This window comes from Anomaloglossus baeobatrachus, chromosome 5, assembly GCF_048569485.1.
Source record: "Anomaloglossus baeobatrachus isolate aAnoBae1 chromosome 5, aAnoBae1.hap1, whole genome shotgun sequence".
NCBI lineage: Eukaryota > Metazoa > Chordata > Amphibia > Anura > Aromobatidae > Anomaloglossus > Anomaloglossus baeobatrachus.
In genome coordinates, this window is record NC_134357.1 from 360,028,426 (window position 1) to 360,048,668 (window position 20,243).

Here is a 20,243-nt window from a genome sequence, read left to right on the forward strand (position 1 = left end):
AATTGTTTTTGCCATTTGGGTTTTGCACTGCAAAGCTGAGTTTTTGACCAAAGTTCTGCAACAAAAAGGCTGCAGTTTGAACTGCATAGTGCGGACAAGAAACCCAAATTCCCATAGACTTTGCTTGAAAAGCAGAACACAACCATTTTGGCATTAAACGCTGCAGTTGAAAAAGCAGCAAAAAAGCAGGTAAAAAGCAGGTAAAAAGCAACGTGCGGACATAGCCTTAGTTTACTCACCCTCCCCAAGTCCAGCACTGACTTTTCCTTCAGCTGCTCCCAATTAATGTTATCGTATGCTTGACTGACATTACACAAACATCACACCAGTCAATAACTGAGCTCAGCGGCTCTTACTGAGATGATGGCATGAGGTGCTTGGAGCCGCTGAGATCACTGGCTACGGCACTACTAACATGTCATCAGTACTGCTGACAATAAAAGATACTGGGAACAGCGGCAGAGGTTCAATGCTGGACCTGGGGAGCGAAAGTAAAGTGTAGTTTATTATTTCAATCCAAACTGCTGCGAGTGAACAAGAGTTATTCAAAACCGGAAAACGCTGTTAATATATATGTTGCAGAACAATTATAATAGTTTCACTTTTCAGGTGTATTTTATTTGATAAATTAATTACATTGCAGGCTCCTTTATCACTACAGATATAGATTGCAAAACCTAAAAAGCATAAGGTTCAATGGTTTAGGTCATGGAACCAATAGCTCTTCTTAACAATATGCTTTTCTCCTTCATAAAGGCCACCAATAGGGTTTCCTGGGCTGTGTTGTGTGATGCCCTAGACTAGCCACGTAGTCACATACATACCAACATACACACCCCCCACCCTAGACAGTTACAACAGTCAATCAAAAACCCTTGTTGCCTCCCTCCACGGTCTGATGTCCACACAAGGTGGGGCGGAGCCAGGCGGTTGGCCCCACCCACCAAGGAGCTCACAGGCCTGGAGGCGGGAAAAGCAGTGAGTTCGGAGTTAGAGTTTGGAGGTGAAAGTGAGAGGAGTGGAAACTGCGTGTGCCTGGGTAGGAGCCCAGGCACTGACAGCAAGGTTGGCAGATGGTGGTGGCCATCTGCAGGAGTTAGCGGAACTCTGCAGAGCCATAGGACCGGGGCTGGGCGGTGGCCCACTTGGAGCCGCCGACAATAGTCAAATCCGAATGTGACAGGAACCCCAGGGATTTCCCAACAACCAAGACCAGACAGAAGGCAACAGTCCACATCGAGAGGATATACAGCCACCGCCACAGGCTAGAGATCCAAGGGCCAGCGCCTGCGGGCAAAACGGGCTCCTTCAGCAACTATACGCCGGGGAGCAGACTACCGGTGGGCAACCACAGGAGTCAGAACATTCTAAAAGGTGCAGGGAAAGACAGCCACCATCAGCCGTCCGGGGAGAGCACAACAACACTGCAGCCAGCTGCAGGACCCATCCATCCGGCCGTTTTGGTTTACCAGAGACTCTGTCATTGATTGTCTGAGTGAGTACACCAGTGCCGTCCGGCACCGCACCGCGCTGTCCCTGCAACCCTGCACCCCAGCCATCCAGCCTCCCCGTTACACCACCGGGCCCCGGGATCACCAACCCCCTACCCACGGAGGGGACAACATCCTAGCTGCACCCTACCATCTCTCCTGGGATCCCCGTCACCAGCAGCGGTGGTGCCATCATCACCACGTCCCGTGGGTGGCGTCACGAACTCTCTCCCCAAACAAACCATCCCTTTTCACTCACGGGTGAGGAGCGCTGCTCGAGTCCCCGGGTCCGGCCCACCACTCGAGCCACCGAGCAGCAGCAGAAGCCCCGGACCCGAGCGTGTCGAGCGCGTCCCCTCCGCCCGCGACAGTTGCAAAAGCAAAGACGAGAGGCAAGATAAGTGCAGACAGAACATGGTGCCGTGGTCTAAGCAACCAATAAGATTACTGCTTTCATTTTCCCTCATGCCTCTGAAGGAGGGTTCCAGCCTCAGGCCACGCGGGCACCATTCTCCTTCTCCAATGATAGGTTGCGTGTGGAACTGACTTTGGACAGGGTACACGACATTTACTTGCTGTTTCCCTCTGGTGTTTGTTACCCCTGTTGCCAGTCCTCAACATAGTAAGACACGCAACACCAGAGTTCACTTAGCCAACCAGTTTTGTTTACTTTTATTTTTCACACAGTTATGAAAGACTTGGCCTTTCTCTTTCAGTGGGGTACTACTCTTCATTCTGTCCCCCCTATATTGGACCACGTCCTCTATAATCTAGGATCTTCCCCCTAAAACCACGCATCTTCATTCGCTTTTGGGCCCCGATAGATTTCTAGCTGGATGACTATATAAACCTGCCTGGTGAGACGTAGTTTCCGGACCTCCAGAGGGTATCTCAGGTTTCCCTGACTGGCCCTGACAATTAAACGACATCTCACTTTGAATCCATTTCTTGATTGACTCCCCTCTGGAGTTCTCTTTCCCATCCATTCACCCTGCTATCTCTCACTCCTCCATCAACTACTTTATCCCTATCTTATCTAACACCTCTTTTAAACTCGCTCTACCGTCGCCAAACCCGACCATTGGAACAACCATTGGTAACCTGTTAAACAATGTTAGCTCTGCTACATCCTAAGGGCATTTTTTTTCTAAAACACAAATATTAACACATGCATTTTTAATATATGACAGTAAATACATAAAACACAGCATATTCACATTATGGTGCATTGTCCACCTACTACACCTCAGAACTATTTCAAAACTACAATCCAGCATCTTCATCTGTTATCAGCATTGCTCCAGTCAGTCTTTTGCAGTTTATGACTAGAGATGACCGATCCTGCCAAGGTTTGAATCGGTTAAGGATCATCGAGTCTGTCTGAGATTGCGATCAGATCAACAATCCTTGCCAATCTGATCATTGATCCTAGCCGAACCCATTAAATTCAATGGGAGGCAAAACTGATGTGTTGTAAAATGGTGTAGGGGGGTGTAAAAGAAAGAAAATAAAAAATGGTTAAAGCAGTACATACTTACTGAGCACCCACGGCTGCAGCGCTACTTTCGTATCTGACAATTATCACTAATTCATATTCACTGCCTTCCCCTTCCAGCAGCATCTCTGATTGGCTGCCATTGGACCACATCCCCACCCTGTAAGACAGCGTCTGTGATTGATTGGAATCACACATGCTGTCTGTGTCCTTATACTGGTGATAAATAAATATAACAATTGGTGTAGGGTCACCCTCTATTGATAACAGCACAGATAAAGTAAATGGTTACAGACTGCATCCCCCATCCATGCACTTATCTTGGCTGTGTATCAAAACAAGGGGAACCGTATGCGGATTTTTTTTAATTTAAATAAATAATTAAAAAAACTAGTGTGCAGTTCCCAGCCAAGATAAAGCCCGACAGCTGGAGGCTGGTATTCTAAGGCTGGGGAGACCCATGTTTATTGCCCTCCCTCCAGCCTAAAATGATCAGTCTGAAGCTGCCCTGAATTGCGTCATCCATTAGTTGTGACAGTTCAGGCGCATTACCCAACTCTTCCAATTGCCCTGGTGCAGTGGCAATCAGGGTAATAATGGGTTAATGTGAGCTCACAGCTGCCACTAAGCCCTAGCTTAGTAATGGAGAGGGTCTATGAGACCCCCTCCATTACTAATCTGTAAGGGAAAGTAAATAAACACAAACACCAAAAAAATCCTTTATTTGAAATAAAAGACAAAAAGGACCATCTTTCACCACTTTATTAACCACAAAAACACCCAGGACAAACAAGGAAGAGAAAAATGTGCTAAAACGTTGCGATCACCACTAAATAATAATCAAAAATTCTTTATTTGCAACACAGATAAGTGACTAAAAACATTTGAAGAAACTTACAAAAAAGACATATACCCATACATAGTACATATCATAAAGTACTAATGATATCAGAAGCTTCTAAAATTTGCAGTGAAAGAAAATCCACAATACAGATGGCCACATGAAATAAATGTCACCAAATGGAAGACAGAATATATAGTATATGTCTAAGGCTGAAGTTCAAAGCACATGTGAAAATAAAACATGAGGCAAATACAACACATCAAAGTATATAACAAACAGTGCATGAACTAGATGCCAAGGAATCACCAGCAGCATGGGGCAACGAAGGAACAAAGATACTTAACACTGCAAAGCATGGTAGCTGAGGAGCAAGGAGGATGGGGATGTCTGCCCAGGACGTAATCCACATGAGGTTCCAGCTCTCCTATATTACTGAAGGCACAACGTGTGTTTATGGAACATGACTTTCCCGCTGTGAGGTTCAGGCAGAGCCTGAGCCACAGCGATGAGCGCTGATGTCACTCCGGTTATTTGCTGTTGCAGCTGGAGGTTCCCATGGCCCTTCACCTGTAATTGCAAGTAACCTGACCTCAGGTGACCTCAATGAACTCTAACTGAGTTCACAGACCTGCATCTCCTGGCAGAAAACTGAGGGTTTTTTTTGCCGAGAGGTGCAGATTTGATGCTAACATTTTTACATCATATTCTTGCATTCAATCTACACCTCCTGGCAAAAAAAACATCACTACCACATGCAGTATGATGCAATAGTGATACCATTTGTTGCCAGGAGGTGTAGATTGGGTGCAGGCATATGGTGTAAAAATTTCAGCACCAAATCTGCATCTCTTGTATAACAATATAATGGACAAAAAACAGTTTTGACGCCATTTCAGTGCAGTTTTCTTCCAGGAGGTGCAAATTTGATGCTGAAATGTCTGAACCAGATTTCAACACCAAATTTGAACCTCCTGAAAGAAATCTGCACTGAAACGGTGCCAAAACCATCTTTGTGCATGTTTTGCCAAGAGATGAAGATTTTGTGCTGAAATTTTTACACCATATTCCTGCATCAAATCTACACCTCCTGGCAAAAATCGCATCACTACCACATTCATTAGATGTGACAATCCCGGAACTTTACCTGGCACATCCCTATGCCCAGGTGTAGTGGCAAATAGGAGTTAATGACAGCACACAGCTGCCACTAAGCCCTAGATTAGTAATGGGAGGCATCTATGAGACCCTCCATTACTAATCTGTAAGTGAACAGAAATAAACACAAATACTGAAAAAATCCTTTATTTGAAATAAAATACAAAAAAAACTCTTTCACCCCATTATTAACTCCCAAAACACCCAGGTTTGACGTAATCCACACAAGGTCCCATGACAATTCAAGCTCTGATACATTACTGAATGCACAGTGTGCCTGCAGAGAACATGACCACCCGATGTGAGCTTCAGGCAGAAACTGAGCCTCAGCAATGAGCGGTGACTCATTTGAACAGGGATAAATGTGACGTAATCGATGGACGCTGTGAAGGTGAGAATTAAAGATGTATATAGTTGGAATCTGTGGAAAGAAAATTAAAGTGTTTTTGAAAACAAGAAGAGAAAGGAACTAAACAAGATATAGTGCGTACTAATTTTTTAGTTTTTTACTAGAGTGCAGCTTTATTTGATTTAATTCCTTCCTCCCCGTGTTTTCAAATACATTTTCTTTCCACCTATTGCAACTATATACATCTCTAGTTCTTACCGTCACAGCTCCTATCAATCACTTCACATTTATCCCTTGTAGTCTATCACAGATCTGCCTGATATTATAAATTCTTCACTGTTCTTTCCATCAACACGGCTTCAATGCACTCTGATGACCCCAGACCTCAGATAAACGCTTCTTCATGGCATTTGAGCACGGCCTTATTTGATCCTGCTGCCATCTCACTTGTCTTGTGCACTGAACTCTGCTGACCTTTCACAGCCCTCACACATTAACCATATACATATTCTCTCATATCCCATCCTTTCAGGTTGTTCTGTCATCATTATTATGTATTTTCTCCACACTCCAAGTTTGCTTAAACACACATCATTAGCATTACTAATAAAATAAATAAAATTATACAAGTATATATAGTTTCAAAATTATCTTCCTCTCACAGTCCTTTTGATATAGTACACTTGTCTAAATAATTAAATGACACACCATTTATCTCATTATTCCATGAATTCAAACTCACAGCTTCACTTGTCCAAAGCAAGTGTATTTTTTGTGTTCTTATTTCCTTTATATTTCTTGATAAATATGCCCACCTTTTTATTTGTTTTGTATATATATATATATATGTATATATATATATATATATATATATTACATAAATATATATACCTATATATATATATATATATATATATATATATATATATATATGGAAGAAAAAAACAGATCACCCTTTCAGGAGATTAGAGTATCAGCCAGAAGGGTGCACGGACCTTTGGTAGTTAGACCTCACTACCACGAGTTTTAAAGGTAGGAAGATAATCCAGCATCCAGTTCCAGAAATTTAAAACATCAATTTTTATTCAAAAGGAGTTAAAATTCCAAGTTCCATAATTGGATTAAAAACGCATCATAGCAGGTGTGAAAATAGGGACGTGTTTCGGACGTATGTGTCCTTAGTCTAGATAACACTAAGCAGAATGACATGTTACGATAAAGGTAAGAACAGGAAGTGGTGGAACAATCAAGTCAAGTGAGATACACATGTTTCACAGGTTTCACAAAAGAGAGGAGGGGGGAGAGTAAATAATTTAGAGGACATTGGCAATCTCATTTTTCACATTCATGCCATGCGGCATTCTTGTTTTAAGTAGGAACATCCCTTTTACCTCTCTACACAATAACGTTTCCCCCAGATCATCACCCCTCTTTGGTAAAACAATTTTTTCAGCTGCAACAACTTTTAAAGAATCCAGGTTTCCCGCATGCTGGCTCTGAAAATGCCTAGATACCGCAGACGAAGTGCGAGTGGTAGTGTAACTGACATCGTAAACATGCTCGCATCTGCGTCTTCTTAGTGCACGTGATGTAGAACCCACATACTGAATAAGTCACAACATATATCACACCACTTGTGCCGCAATTTATCAATGTGCGGATTTTAAATTCCTGTTCAGACACACTTGAAACAACTTTAGTAGTGCCTGTCATGAACTTGCAAAGTCCACAGTTTTTTTTTTCCGCACTTATAGGAGCCAACAGTGGGCAACCAACTTTGCTGAACATTTTTATTTTTAGCATTTTTATTTTGATGGTCGCTAGGGGCAACCATATTTGCTATAGTTTTATTGCGTTTAGAAACGAAATTTACACCGTCTTTCAGGATGGTCCTTAGAGTGTCATCCACATACAGAATTGGTAAATATTTCTTTATGACATTAACAACACTATGAAAATCCCTACTATAATCAGTAGAAAAAAACACAGGTGAACAGTCCTTTGAAATTAAGGAAGATATTTTTTTCGTTTGCAAATACTGTTCCCTGCTTTTTTCATCTGATTTTTCCTTGGCTGCACTAATAATTTTAGATGAATAACCTCTTCTTTTACAGTCATATGAAAACGTTTGGGCATCCCTATTAATGTTAACCTTTTTTCTTCATAACAATTCGGGTTTTTGCCAGAGCTATTTCAGTTTCATATATCTAATAACTGATGGACTGAGTAATATTTCTGGATTGAAATGAGGTTTATTGTACTAACAGAAAATGTGCATTCCGCATTTAAACAAAATTTGACCGGTGCAAAAGTATGGGCACCTCAACATAAAAGTGACATTAATATTTTGTAGATCCTCCTTTTGCAAAAATCACAGCCTCTAGTCACTTCCTGTAGCTTTTAATGAGTTCCTGGATCCTGGATGAAGGTATATTTGACCATTCCTGTTTACAAAACAATTCCAGTTCAGTTAAGTTTGATGGTCGCCGAGCATGGACAGCACGTTTCAAATCATCCCACAGATTTTCAATGATTTTCAGGTCTGGGGACTGGGATGGCAATTCCAGAACATTGTAATTGTTCCTCTGCGTGAATGCCTGAGTAGATTTGGAGCGGTGCTTTGGATCATTGTCTTGCTGAAATATCTGTCCCCTGCGTAACTTCAACTTCATCACTGATTCTTGCACATTATTGTCAAGAATCTGTTAATACTGAGTTGAATCCATGCGACCCTCAACTTTAACAAGATTCCTGGTGCCGGCTTTGGCCACACAGCCCCAAAGCATGATGAAACCTCCACCAAATTTTACTGTGGGTAGCAAGTGATTTTCTTGGAATGACGCGTTTTTTTGCCTCCATGCATAACGCCTTTTTGTATGACCAAACAACTCAATCTTTGTTTCATCAGTCCACAGGACCTTCTTCCAAAATGTAACTGGCTTGTCCAAATGTGCTTTTGCATACCTCAGGCGACTCTGTTTGTGGCGTGCTTGCAGAAACGGCTTCTTTCGCATCACTCTCCCATACAGCTTCTTCTTGTGCAACGTGCACTGTATTGTTGACCGATGCACATTGACACCATCTGCAGCAAGATGATGCTGCAGGTCTTTGGAGGTGATCTGTGGATTGTGCTTGACTGTTTTCACCATTCTTCTTCTCTGCCTTTCTGATATTTTTCTTGGCCTGCCACTTCTAGGCTTAACAAGAACTGTACCTGTGTTCTTCCATTTCCTTACTATGTTCCTCACAGTGGAAACTGACAGTTTAAATCTCTGAGACAACTTTTTGTATCTTTCCCCTGAACAACTATGTTGAATAATCTTTGTTTTCAGATCATTTGAGAGTTGTTTTGAGGAGCCCATGATGCCATTCTTCATAGGAGATTCAATTAGGAGAACAACTTGCAAGTGGCCACCTTAAATACCTTTTCTCATGATTGGATACACCTGCCTATGAAGTTCCAAGCTCAATGAGGTTACAAAACCAATTTAGTGCTTTAGTAAGTCAGTAAAAAGTAGTTAGGAGTGTTCAAATCAAGAAATTGATAAGGGTGCCCATACTTTTGCACCGGTCAAATTTTGTTTAAATGCGGATTGCACATTTTCTGTTAATACAATAAACCTCATTTCAATCCAGAAATATTACTTAGTCCATCAGTTTTTAGATATATGAAACTGAAATAGCTGTTGCAAAACCCCAAATTGTTATAAAGAAAAAGGTTAACATTAATAGGGGTGCACAAACTTTTTCATATGACTGTAAAACGTCCCTCTATGATTTTAGATTGATTTTCGTATGCATTGGATGATGTGCATGTACGTCTGGCCCTTATGAATTCTCCCATCGGGATATTATTGGTGACGTGTTGGGGATGGCAGCTGGTCGCATAAAGGAGAGCATTCCCTGCTGTGGGTTTTCTATAAATATCGCATTCCACTACTTCATTCTCCAAGTCTGCACTGAGTCTTACATCCAAAAATGGAATGGTTGTTTTATTAAATTGAAAAGTGAATTTTATGTTGCAGGGATTGTTGTTTAAATATTCCACAAAATTTTTTATGTTACCAGCTGTTCCATCCCAGATTATTATCACGTCATCTATATATCTCAAGAAAAGAAAAACATTAGAAATAAAGGGATTTTTTTCGGAAAAAATATACTCCTCCTCCCACCAAGACATAAAAATGTTGGCGAGAGAAGGAGAAAATTTAGAGCCCATTGAGCAGCCTTGCATTTGTAGGAAAAAATCATCAAGAAAACAAAAATAATTATTTTTCAGCAGAAAAAATGTCACATCCAAAATATAGGTTTGCAATTCCAAAGAATAACTGCTATACTTTTGGAGGTAAATTTTGAGTGCTAGAATGGCCAGATTGTGTGGTATAGAAGTGTACAAATTTTGTACATCACACATAAGCCAACAAAATGAGTTTTGCCACTTTACACCCTGCATTATATTTAATACATGTTTAGTGTCATGCAGGTAACTTGGTGAAACCTTTGCTAAGGGGTTAAGTCTACTATCAAGCCAATCTGACAGGTTTTTTGTAATGGACCCGATACCCGATATAATAGGTCTAAAGGGTGGGGGAACTGTTGTTTATGAGTTTTTGGCAAAGCATGGAGTAAAGGAATTCTTGGAAAAGATGGATTAAAAAAATCACATTGTTTTTGATTAATTATTCCTTCATCCAAGCCATGCTGTAACAATCCCTCTAATTCTATTCTGATGTTACTAGTAGGGTCCTGATTGATCTTTTTATAAACACTACTATTTCGAAGCATATTTTTTAATTCCTTTTCATAAAGGCCTGTATCTAAGATGGTAACTGATCCCCTCTTATCAGAGTGTTTAATTACAATGTGATCATTTTCAGCTAAAGTCTGCAATGCTTCTTTCTCAAGGGGTGTGATGTTAGTATGTTTTTTCCTTGTGTTATCATCACTTATTTTCATTAAATCTTCCTCCACTAAATACTGGAAATCGTCCATTATTTGTAACCTGGATTGTTCAGGATAAAATTTAGGGTTCGGAATTCTTGTGGAAAAGTTTTTGTCGGTCAAATGTGGGATTTTAGATGCAGTTTCAGACAAGTCTCTCAAGAATTTTATAGAAGAAAAAAACGGATGCACAGCTCAATGCAGTAAAAAGCTGGGTGCTGCAGCCTGCATGAAACAGGAATTGAGGAAACAGAGGAAAGCTCATGCAAAACCGACGCACAACCCAATCATGTAAATTAGTCAGTGACTGGTTCATATAATTATAAATTTATTAAGTCCAAAAACACACACACTACAAAGACATAATAAAATCAATTAAAATTGTGCAGAATAGCACAGGTGAGGACACGTTCCCTCTGGAATGATTGGAAATTTGCCAACATGAATACATGGAAGGGTCAGCATATAATCAAGGAAAAAAAAAAAAAAAATATATATATATATACATATATATTTATGTGTGACTCATGTGTATCTCTCAATAATGATTACACAGCACATGCTTTCATTATGTGGCAGGTGAATAGTGACAATACGTAAACCCCAATGTTTCAATATATACAGATCAAGAATTCATCATGTATACACAGTGCATCTCATAGTAGTAAGATCTAAATGATCATAAGAATAGGGCTGTAGATAAGAGGCCCCAAGGGGGTAGCAATAATGTCCCAAGTATCCTGTTAGGTATACCTTATCAGAGTCAAACAATGAGACCCGATGGTGACAAAGCAAGGATTGTACAGTGAATGATCATCACCTAGTTATTCATCAGAAATACACTACCCATGTGTAGAGCATAAGCATGAAAGTCATGGCAGGGATAGCAATAATGCCTCAAATATCCTATTAGGTATACCTCATGAAGGTCAGATAATGAGACCTGCTGGTGACACAGCAGGGATTATACAATAAATGATTGACACACTCCCCTGATGAAGCTGTCCGCAGCGATACGCGTGGGGCCGGTCACGTTCCCCCTGGTGTTGCCATGACTTTCATGTTCATGCTCTATACATGGGTAGTGTATCTTTGATGAATAACTAGGTGATGATCATTTATTGTATAATCCCTGCTGTGTCACCAGCAGGTCTCATTATCTGACCTTCATGAGGTATACCTAATAGGATATTTGAGGCATTATTGCTATCCCTGCCATGACTTTCATGCTTATGCTCTACACATGGGTAGTGTATTTCTGATGAATAACTAGGTGATGATCATTCACTGTACAATCCTTGCTTTGTCACCATCGGGTCTCATTGTTTGACTCTGATAAGGTATACCTAACAGGATACTTGGGACATTATTGCTACCCCCTTGGGGCCTCTTATCTACAGCCCTATTCTTATGATCATTTAGATCTTACTACTATGAGATGCACTGTGTATACATGATGAATTCTTGATCTGTATATATTGAAACATTGGGGTTTACGTATTGTCATCATTCACCTGTCACATAATGAAAGCATGTGCTGTGTAATCATTATTGAGAGATACACATGAGTCACACATAAATATATATGTATATATATTTTTTTTTTTCCTTGATTATATGCTGACCCTTCCATGTATTCATGTTGGCAAATTTCCAATCATTCCAGAGGGAACGTGTCCTCACCTGTGCTATTCTGCACAATTTTAATTGATTTTATTATGTCTTTGTAGTGTGTGTGTTTTTGGACTTAATAAATTTATAATTATATGAACCAGTCACTGACTAATTTACATGATTGGGTTGTGCGTCGGTTTTGCATGAGCTTTCCTCTGTTTTCTCAAGAATTTTAGTGAAACCTGCTCCTGAAATGTTGCAGGAATAAATTCTTCCAGATTCAAAGAAAAAGGCAAAGATTCATTTGTGTGAGCATCATCAACTCCATCTGCTTGAAAAAAAATGCCGTCTCAGTGCTATTCTTCTAACAAAGTTATTAACGTCCAGAATGGTATTGAATGTATTCATTTTGACTGAGGGTACAAAATGTAACCCCTTTTGGAGTACTTGAATTTGCGCTGGGGTCAGTATGGTCGCAGACAGGTTGATGACTGTAAACTCATCACAAGTAGCTAATAATTTTTGTTCCTGGTCGATCTCCTGTACTCCCTTACAAGGATGGTGTTTTCTCCCGGATCTTCTCGTGCGTTTTTTCCGGTGCCGTTTTTTGACCGAGTTTTCTGGCTGTTTAAAAATTCTACTGATTGGGTTCTACTAGTGCTGGTGGTAGCCATAGACTCTGCATCAGACATATCCGTATTGGCATCGGTGGATTCTATATCCGTAGACGAGAAGCTGACTTTATTGTCACGTTTTTTCAAAATAGATGGATTAGGAAAGTTTCTCCTCCTTCGGAATTCATGCCAATTGTATATATGATTGTTTTCATAGTCTATGGTATCCCTCCTAAATTTCTCCTCCTTGAGAGATGTAATCGTATCCTCCATTTTGTTTAATGCAATGTTAATTTTCTCTTTGGAGACTTTAAATCCATTAGTGTCCTTATATTTGCTTAAGTCCATCTCTATTTTTTTAATAGACTCTTCCAGTTTATACATTTTTTCAGATTCTTTTTCAGTAATAAGGGTGATTAATTTTAGGGAGCACTCATTTACCGTATTTTTCGGACCATAAGACGCACTTTTTTTTTCCCCAAATGTTGGGGGAAAGTTGGGGGTGCATCTTATGGTCTGACTGTGGCTGCGGGGAATGAGGGTGCTGCAGTGGAGCGGGTCATCGGGGGCACGAGCAGGCTGTAGCAGCCTGCTGTGACCACGTGAGCCCACTCATTACATATGCACGCCCATCCTCCCGCCCATCTCTCAGCGCAGAAGCCGGCGCTGACAGGAGGGCGGGAGGACAAGCGGGGACGCGCGCATATTAAAGAGCCGGTCCGCATGATCACCCCTGGCAATTACAGCCTGGAGTGATCATGTGCGGCTGTATTCACTGCCCCCCCGCGCGTCATCATCAGAGCGGGGTGCAGTGAATCAGTGCACTCACCCGTCCCGTGTGTGGAGCTGTTCCCCTGCAGCACGCGATGTCTTCCTGTCTGTGCCGGTCAGCTGATCTGTGCTGATCAGCTGATGGGCACAGACAGGAAGACATCGCGTGCTGCAGGGGAACGGCTCCACACACACAGGTCAGTGGTGCAGAGAGGAAGATGATCTGTGCTGCAGGGAGTGAGGAAAAGGTGAGTATAAACGTTTGGTGTTTTTTTTTCTCTGTGCTATAGGATACAGGCCATATACCAGGATGGTATATGAGCATGATGGGGGCATATAGCAGGATGGGAGTATATGAGCAGGTTGGATGGGGGTATATGAACAGGATGGGGGTATATGAACAGGATGGGGGTATATGAACAGGATGGGGGGTATATGAACAGGATGGGGGGTATATAAACAGGATGGGAGTATATGAGCAGGATGGATGGGGGGTATATGAACAGGATGGGGGTATATGAACAGGATGGGAGTATATGAGCAGGATGGATGGGGGGGTATATGAACAGGATGGGGGTATATGAACAGGATGGGGGTATATGAACAGGATGGGGGTATATGAACAGGATGGGGGGTATATGAACAGGATGGGGGGTATATGAACAGGATGGGAGTATATGAGCAGGATGGATGGGGGGTATATGAACAGGATGGGGGTATATGAACAGGATGGGAGTATATGAGCAGGATGGATGGGGGGGTATATGAACAGGATGGGGGTATATGAACAGGATGGGGGTATATGAACAGGATGGGGGTATATGAACAGGATGGGGGGTATATGAACAGGATGGGGGGTATATGAACAGGATGGGAGTATATGAGCAGGATGGATGGGGGGTATATGAACAGGATGGGGGTATATGAACAGGATGGGAGTATATGAGCAGGATGGATGGGGGGGTATATGAACAGGATGGGGGTATATGAACAGGATGGGGGTATATGGACAGGATGGGAGTATATGAGCAGAATGGATGGGGGGTAAAGGAACAGGATGGGGGTATATGAGCAGGATGGATGGGGGTATATGAACAGGATGGGGGTATATGAACAGGATGGGAGTATATGAGCAGGATGGATGGGGGGTATATGAACAGGATGGGGGTATATGAACAGGATGGGGGTATATGAACAGGATGGAGGTATATGAGCAGGATGGATGGAGGGTATATGAGCAGGATGGATGGAGGGTATATCAATAGGATGGGGGTATATGAGCAGGATGGGGGTATATGAGCAGGATGGGGGTATATGAGCAGGATCATATACAAGGCAGGAGGATCATTACCAGGATGGGGTACCTTAGTAGAGAATTTGGGGACATTACCCCCCATAACAGTGTCAGCAGCAGATCCTCGCCCTATAACAGTGTGTCATGACCACATTTTTTTGCTTAAAGTTTTATTTTCCTATTTTCCTCCTCTAAAACCAGGGTGCGTCTTATAGTCCGGTGCGTCTTATAGTCCGAAAAATACGGTAATATGCCATCCCAACTTTTGATGAATTCAGGATCATATTCCATTGTAGGCCGCTTCTTAATTCTTAAGCCCCTTGGAATAATTTTATTGTTGAGGTAAGTTGTCAAGGTTTTGTGGTCCTACCACACCCTTAATCTGGAAGCCATTTGTTTTTCTAATTCCCACATGAGTGTTTTTAAATCATTTCCAATATCTGTTTGGCTTACATGAGCATTTGAAAAAATATTGGCAGCTTTAGTCAAACGACTTTGATTGTTCACATTAAAAAATTCATCAGAAATAATGTCATCTGTAATCTCCATAGTAGACATTGATTTATAAAGTCACTTCATTAAATGTAAGAAATTTTCTAGTTGGTAGATAATTTATATTTCAGGGATCAAGCAATGTAGGTAATATAAGCACTATACAAAAGGGAGAAAAAAACCAACTCACCCTTTCAGGAGATTAGAGTATCAGCCAGAACGGTGCACGGACCTTTGGTAGTTAGACCTTACTACCACGAGTTTCAAAGGTAGGAAGATAATCCAGCATCCAGTTCCAGAAATTTAATACATCAATTTTTATTCAAAAGGAGTTAAAATTCCATGTTCCATAGTTGCATTAAAAACGCATCATAGCAGGTGTGAAAATAGGGACGCGTTTCGGACGTGTGTCCTTAGTCCGATTGGCTTGATAGTAGACTTAACCCCTTAGCAAAGGTTTCACCAAGTTACCTGCATGACACTAAACATGTATTAAAATATAATGCAGGGTGTAAAGTGGCAAAATTCATTTTGCTGGCTTATGTGTGATGTACAAAATTTGTACACTTCTTTACCACACAATCTGGCCATTCTAGCACTCAAAATTTACCTCCAAAAGTATAGCAGTTATTCTTTGGAATTGCAAACCTATATTTTAGATGTGACATTTTTTCTGCTGAAAAATAATTATTTTTCTTTTCTTGATGATTTTTTCCTACAAATGCAAGGCTGCTCAATGGGCTCTAAATTTTCTCCTTCTCTCGCCAACATTTTTATGTCTTGGTGGGAGGAGGAGTATATTTTTTTCGAAAAAAATCCCTTTATTTCTAATATTTTTCTTTTCTTGAGATATATAGATGACATGATAATAATCTGGGATGGAAGAGCTGGTAACATAAAAAATTTTGTGGAATATTTAAACAACAATCCCTGCAACATAAAATTCACTTTTCAATTTAATAAAACAACCATTCCGTTTTTGGATGTAAGACTCAGTGCAGACTTGGAGAATGAAGTAGTGGAATGCGATATTTATAGAAAACCCACAGCAGGGAATGCTCTCCTTTATGCGACCAGCTGCCATCCGCGACACGTCACCAATAATATCCCGATGGGAGAATTCATAAGGGCCAGACGTACATGCACATCATCCAATGCATACGAAAATCAATGTAAAATCATAGAGGGACGTTTTAAAAGGAGAGGTTATTCATCTAAAATCATCAGTGCAGCCAAGGAAATCAGATGAAAAAGCAGGGAACAGTATTTGCAAACGAAAAAATATCTTCCTTAAGTTCAAAGGACTGTTCACCTGTGTTTTTTCTACTGATTATAGTAGTGATTTTCATAGTGTTGTTAATGTCATAAAGAAATATTTACCAATTCTGTATGTGGATGACACTCTAAGGACCATCCTGAAAGACGGTGTAAAATTCGTTTCTAAACGCAATAAAACTATAGCAAATATGGTTGCCCCTAGCGACCACCAAAATAAAAATGCTAAAAATAAAAATAAAAATGTTCAGCAAAGTTGGTTGCCCACTGTTGGCTCCTATAAGTGCGGACAAAAAATTGTGGACTTTGCAAGTTCATGACAGGCACTACTAAAGTTGTTTCAAGTGTGTCTGAACAGGAATTTAAAATCCGCACATTGATAAATTGCGGCACAAGTGGCGTGATATATGTTGTGACTTATTCAGTATGTGGGTTCTACATCACGTGCACTAAGAAGATGCAGATGCGAGCATGTTTACGATGTCAGTTACACTACCACTCGCACTTCGTCTGCGGTATCTAGGCATTTTCAGAGCCAGCATGCGGGAAACCTGGATTCTTTAATAGTTGTTTCAGCTGAAAAAATTGTTTTACCAAAGAGGGGTGATGATCTGGGGGAAACGTTATTGCGTAGAGAGGTAAAAGGGATGTTCCTACTTAAAACAAGAATGCCGCATGGCATGAATGTGAAAAATGAGATTGCCAATGTCCTCTAAATTATTTACTCTCCCCCCTCCTCTCTTTTGTGAAACCTGTGAAACATGTGTATCTCACTTGACTTGATTGTTCCACCACTTCCTGCTCTTACCTTTGTAGTAACATGTCATTCTGCTCAGTGTTATCTAGACTAAGGACACATATGTCCGAAACACGTCCCTATTTTCCCACCTGTTATGATGCGTTTTTAATGCAACTATGGAACATGGAATTTCAACTCCTTTTGAATAAAAATTGATGTTTTAAATTTCTGGAACTGGATGCTGGATTATCTACCTCTCTTTGAAATATATATATATATATATATATATATTTATATTTATATAGTATATATATATACAGTATATATATATATATATATATATATATATATATATATATAAATGCAAATGAGAAAGCCGCGGAGACACCATCACATGTTTCTCAACGCTGGCAGGAAACTAGCCAGGTCTTTCACCGGGAAGGAACAACCACGGGAAGGGCAGTCTCCAGTCAAGGAGACCACCTATACCAAACATGGTATCCATCCACAGACAGCCGTTTCGGGGTATTTGCCCCTCATCAGTGTGGAGTAGGAATCTGGCTAGTGGGGGCAATGCCTAGTAAAAGACTACTTAAGCAAGCATTGTTGACAACAATGCTTGCTTAAGTATATATATATATATATATATATATATATATATATATATATATTTACCCATTTTTTTATATGGAATATGAAAAATCTTAATTTATTCAGATAATTAAATACTAATATATTGTTTTTCCCTTTGATAACTTTTATTGTTTCTTTCTTTGAACATTTCTTTTATTTAATACACACAAAAAAGTTTTTTTGACACTTTTATCTTATAACTTTATTAAAAAATTATTTTAATACTGTTGATTGATCTTTCAACCACAGATTATTTCAAGTTTCCCATATAGCCCATGATATAAGGCTTTGCTGTTCTCCCACATATATTACAATTAGAGTTGAGCGCGGTTCGCGGTTCAAGGTTCTCCAGTTCTAAGCTCGAGTGATTTTTGGGGCTGTTCGAGATCGAACTAGAACTCGAGCTTTTTGCAAAAGCTCGATAGTTCTAGATACGTTCGAGAACGGTTCTAGCAGCAAAAAGCAGGGCTTTTTACAGCTACAGTGTGCAGGAGCCATCGCTGGCAGCCTGCCACAAGCTGGTAACCAAGATAAACATCGGATATCCAAGCAAAGCGCTTTGGTTAGTAACCCGATGTTTATCTTAGTTACGTGCAGGAAGCCCACACTTCCCCGCTCAGCTCGCTCCGCCCCCTCCTGCCCGCGGCATGTACACATACATACACACACACACACACACACACACACACACACACACCCCGCTCGGCTTACCTGCGGTGATGAAGTCCCGCCATCCCGACCTCAGTGCTGTCACTGTCCTCCATGGCCGCCGCTTGTCACATCACCTCTCGCTTCCGACCCGAGACTGACTAGCGGTGACGTCACGGACCTCTCGCGATACTTGGTGTGAAGGCGCCGGTCATTGAACTCAGTGACAGGGGCTGTCAGTGTGCTGGAGATCAGCGCAGGTAATGTACCTCGCTGACAGCAGCACTTGTCATGCCCTGCAGTGACCTGGGCTGACCCATTGATGATAGCTCAGGTCACTGCACTGCTCTCCCAGCCAATGGGGAACATTCTGCTCTTCATTGACTGGGACAGTGTGGATCGTCATGGCAACCCCTTGGATTACACCAGACCTGGATTTGTTTTTCATTCTAATAAATTGGTTAAAGAGGGAATGTTTTGGGGAGTGTTTTTTCAAATAAAAATGTGTTTGTCGTCTACTTTTTTTTATTACTGACTGGGTTGGTGATGTCGGGTATCTGATAGACGCCTGACCTCACCAACCCCAGGGCTTGATGCCAGGTGACATTACACATCTGGTATTAACCCCATATATTACCCCGTTTGCCACCGCACCAGGGCGCGGGATGAGCTGGGGCGAAACACCAGGATTGGCGCATCTAATGGATGCGCCACTTTTGGGGCGGCTGCGGCCTGCTATTTTTAGGCTGGGGAGAGTCCAATAATCATGGACCTCCCTAGTCTGAGAATATCAGGCCCCAGCTGTCTGCTTTACCTTGGCTGGTGATCCAATTTTGGGGGACCCCTACGTGTTTTTTTTTAAATTATTTATTTAATTTAAAATAACAGCGTGGGGTGCCCTCAGTTTTGAATTACCAGCCAAGGTGAGGTTGCCAGCTGTGGTCTGCAGGCTGCAGCCGTCTGCTTTACCCTAGCTGGCTACAAAACTAGGGGGAACCCTACGTCATTTTTGTTTTCATTTTTTTGGCTAAATACAAAGCTAAGCACCCCTTAGTGCCACATGAAAGGCACCAAAGGGTGCTCCACTTTTTCTCCATTTTTTCTCCACTTTTTCTACATTTTTTCTCCACTTTTTCTCCACTTTTTCTCCATTTTTTTCTCCACTTTTTCTCCACTTTTTCTCCACTTTTTCTCCACTTTTTCTCCACTTATTCTCCACTTATTCTCCACTTTTTCTCCACTTATTCTCCACTTATTCTCCACTTTTTCTCCACTTTTTCTCCACTTTTTCTCCATTTTTTTCTCCACTTTTTCTTCACTTTTTCTCCATTTTTTCTCCATTTTTTTCTCCACTTTTTCTCCACTTTTTCTCCACTTTTTCTCCACTATTTCTCCACTTTTTCTCCATTTTTTTCTCCACTTTTTCTCCACTTTTTCTCCACTTTTTCTCCATTTTTTTCTCCACCTTTTCTCCACTTTTTCTCCATTTTTTTCTCCACTTTTTCTCCACTTTTTTCTCCACTTTTTCTCCACTTTTTCTCCATTTTTTCTCCATTTTTTTCTCCACTTTTTTCTCCACTTTTTCTCCATTTTTTTCTCCACTTTTTCTCCACTTTTTCTCAATTTTTTTCTCCACTTTTTCTCCACTTTTTTCTCCACTTTTTCTCCACTTTTTCTCCACTTTTTCTCCACTTTTTTTCTCCACTTTTTCTCCACTTTTTCTCCACTTTTTCTCCACTTTTTCTCCACTTTTTCTCCACTTTTTTCTCCACTTTTTCTCCACTTATTCTCCACTTTTTCTCCACTTTTTCTCCACTTTTTCTCCACTTTTTTCTCCACTTTTTCTCCACTTTTTCTCCACTTTTTCTCCATTTTTTCTCCACTTTTTC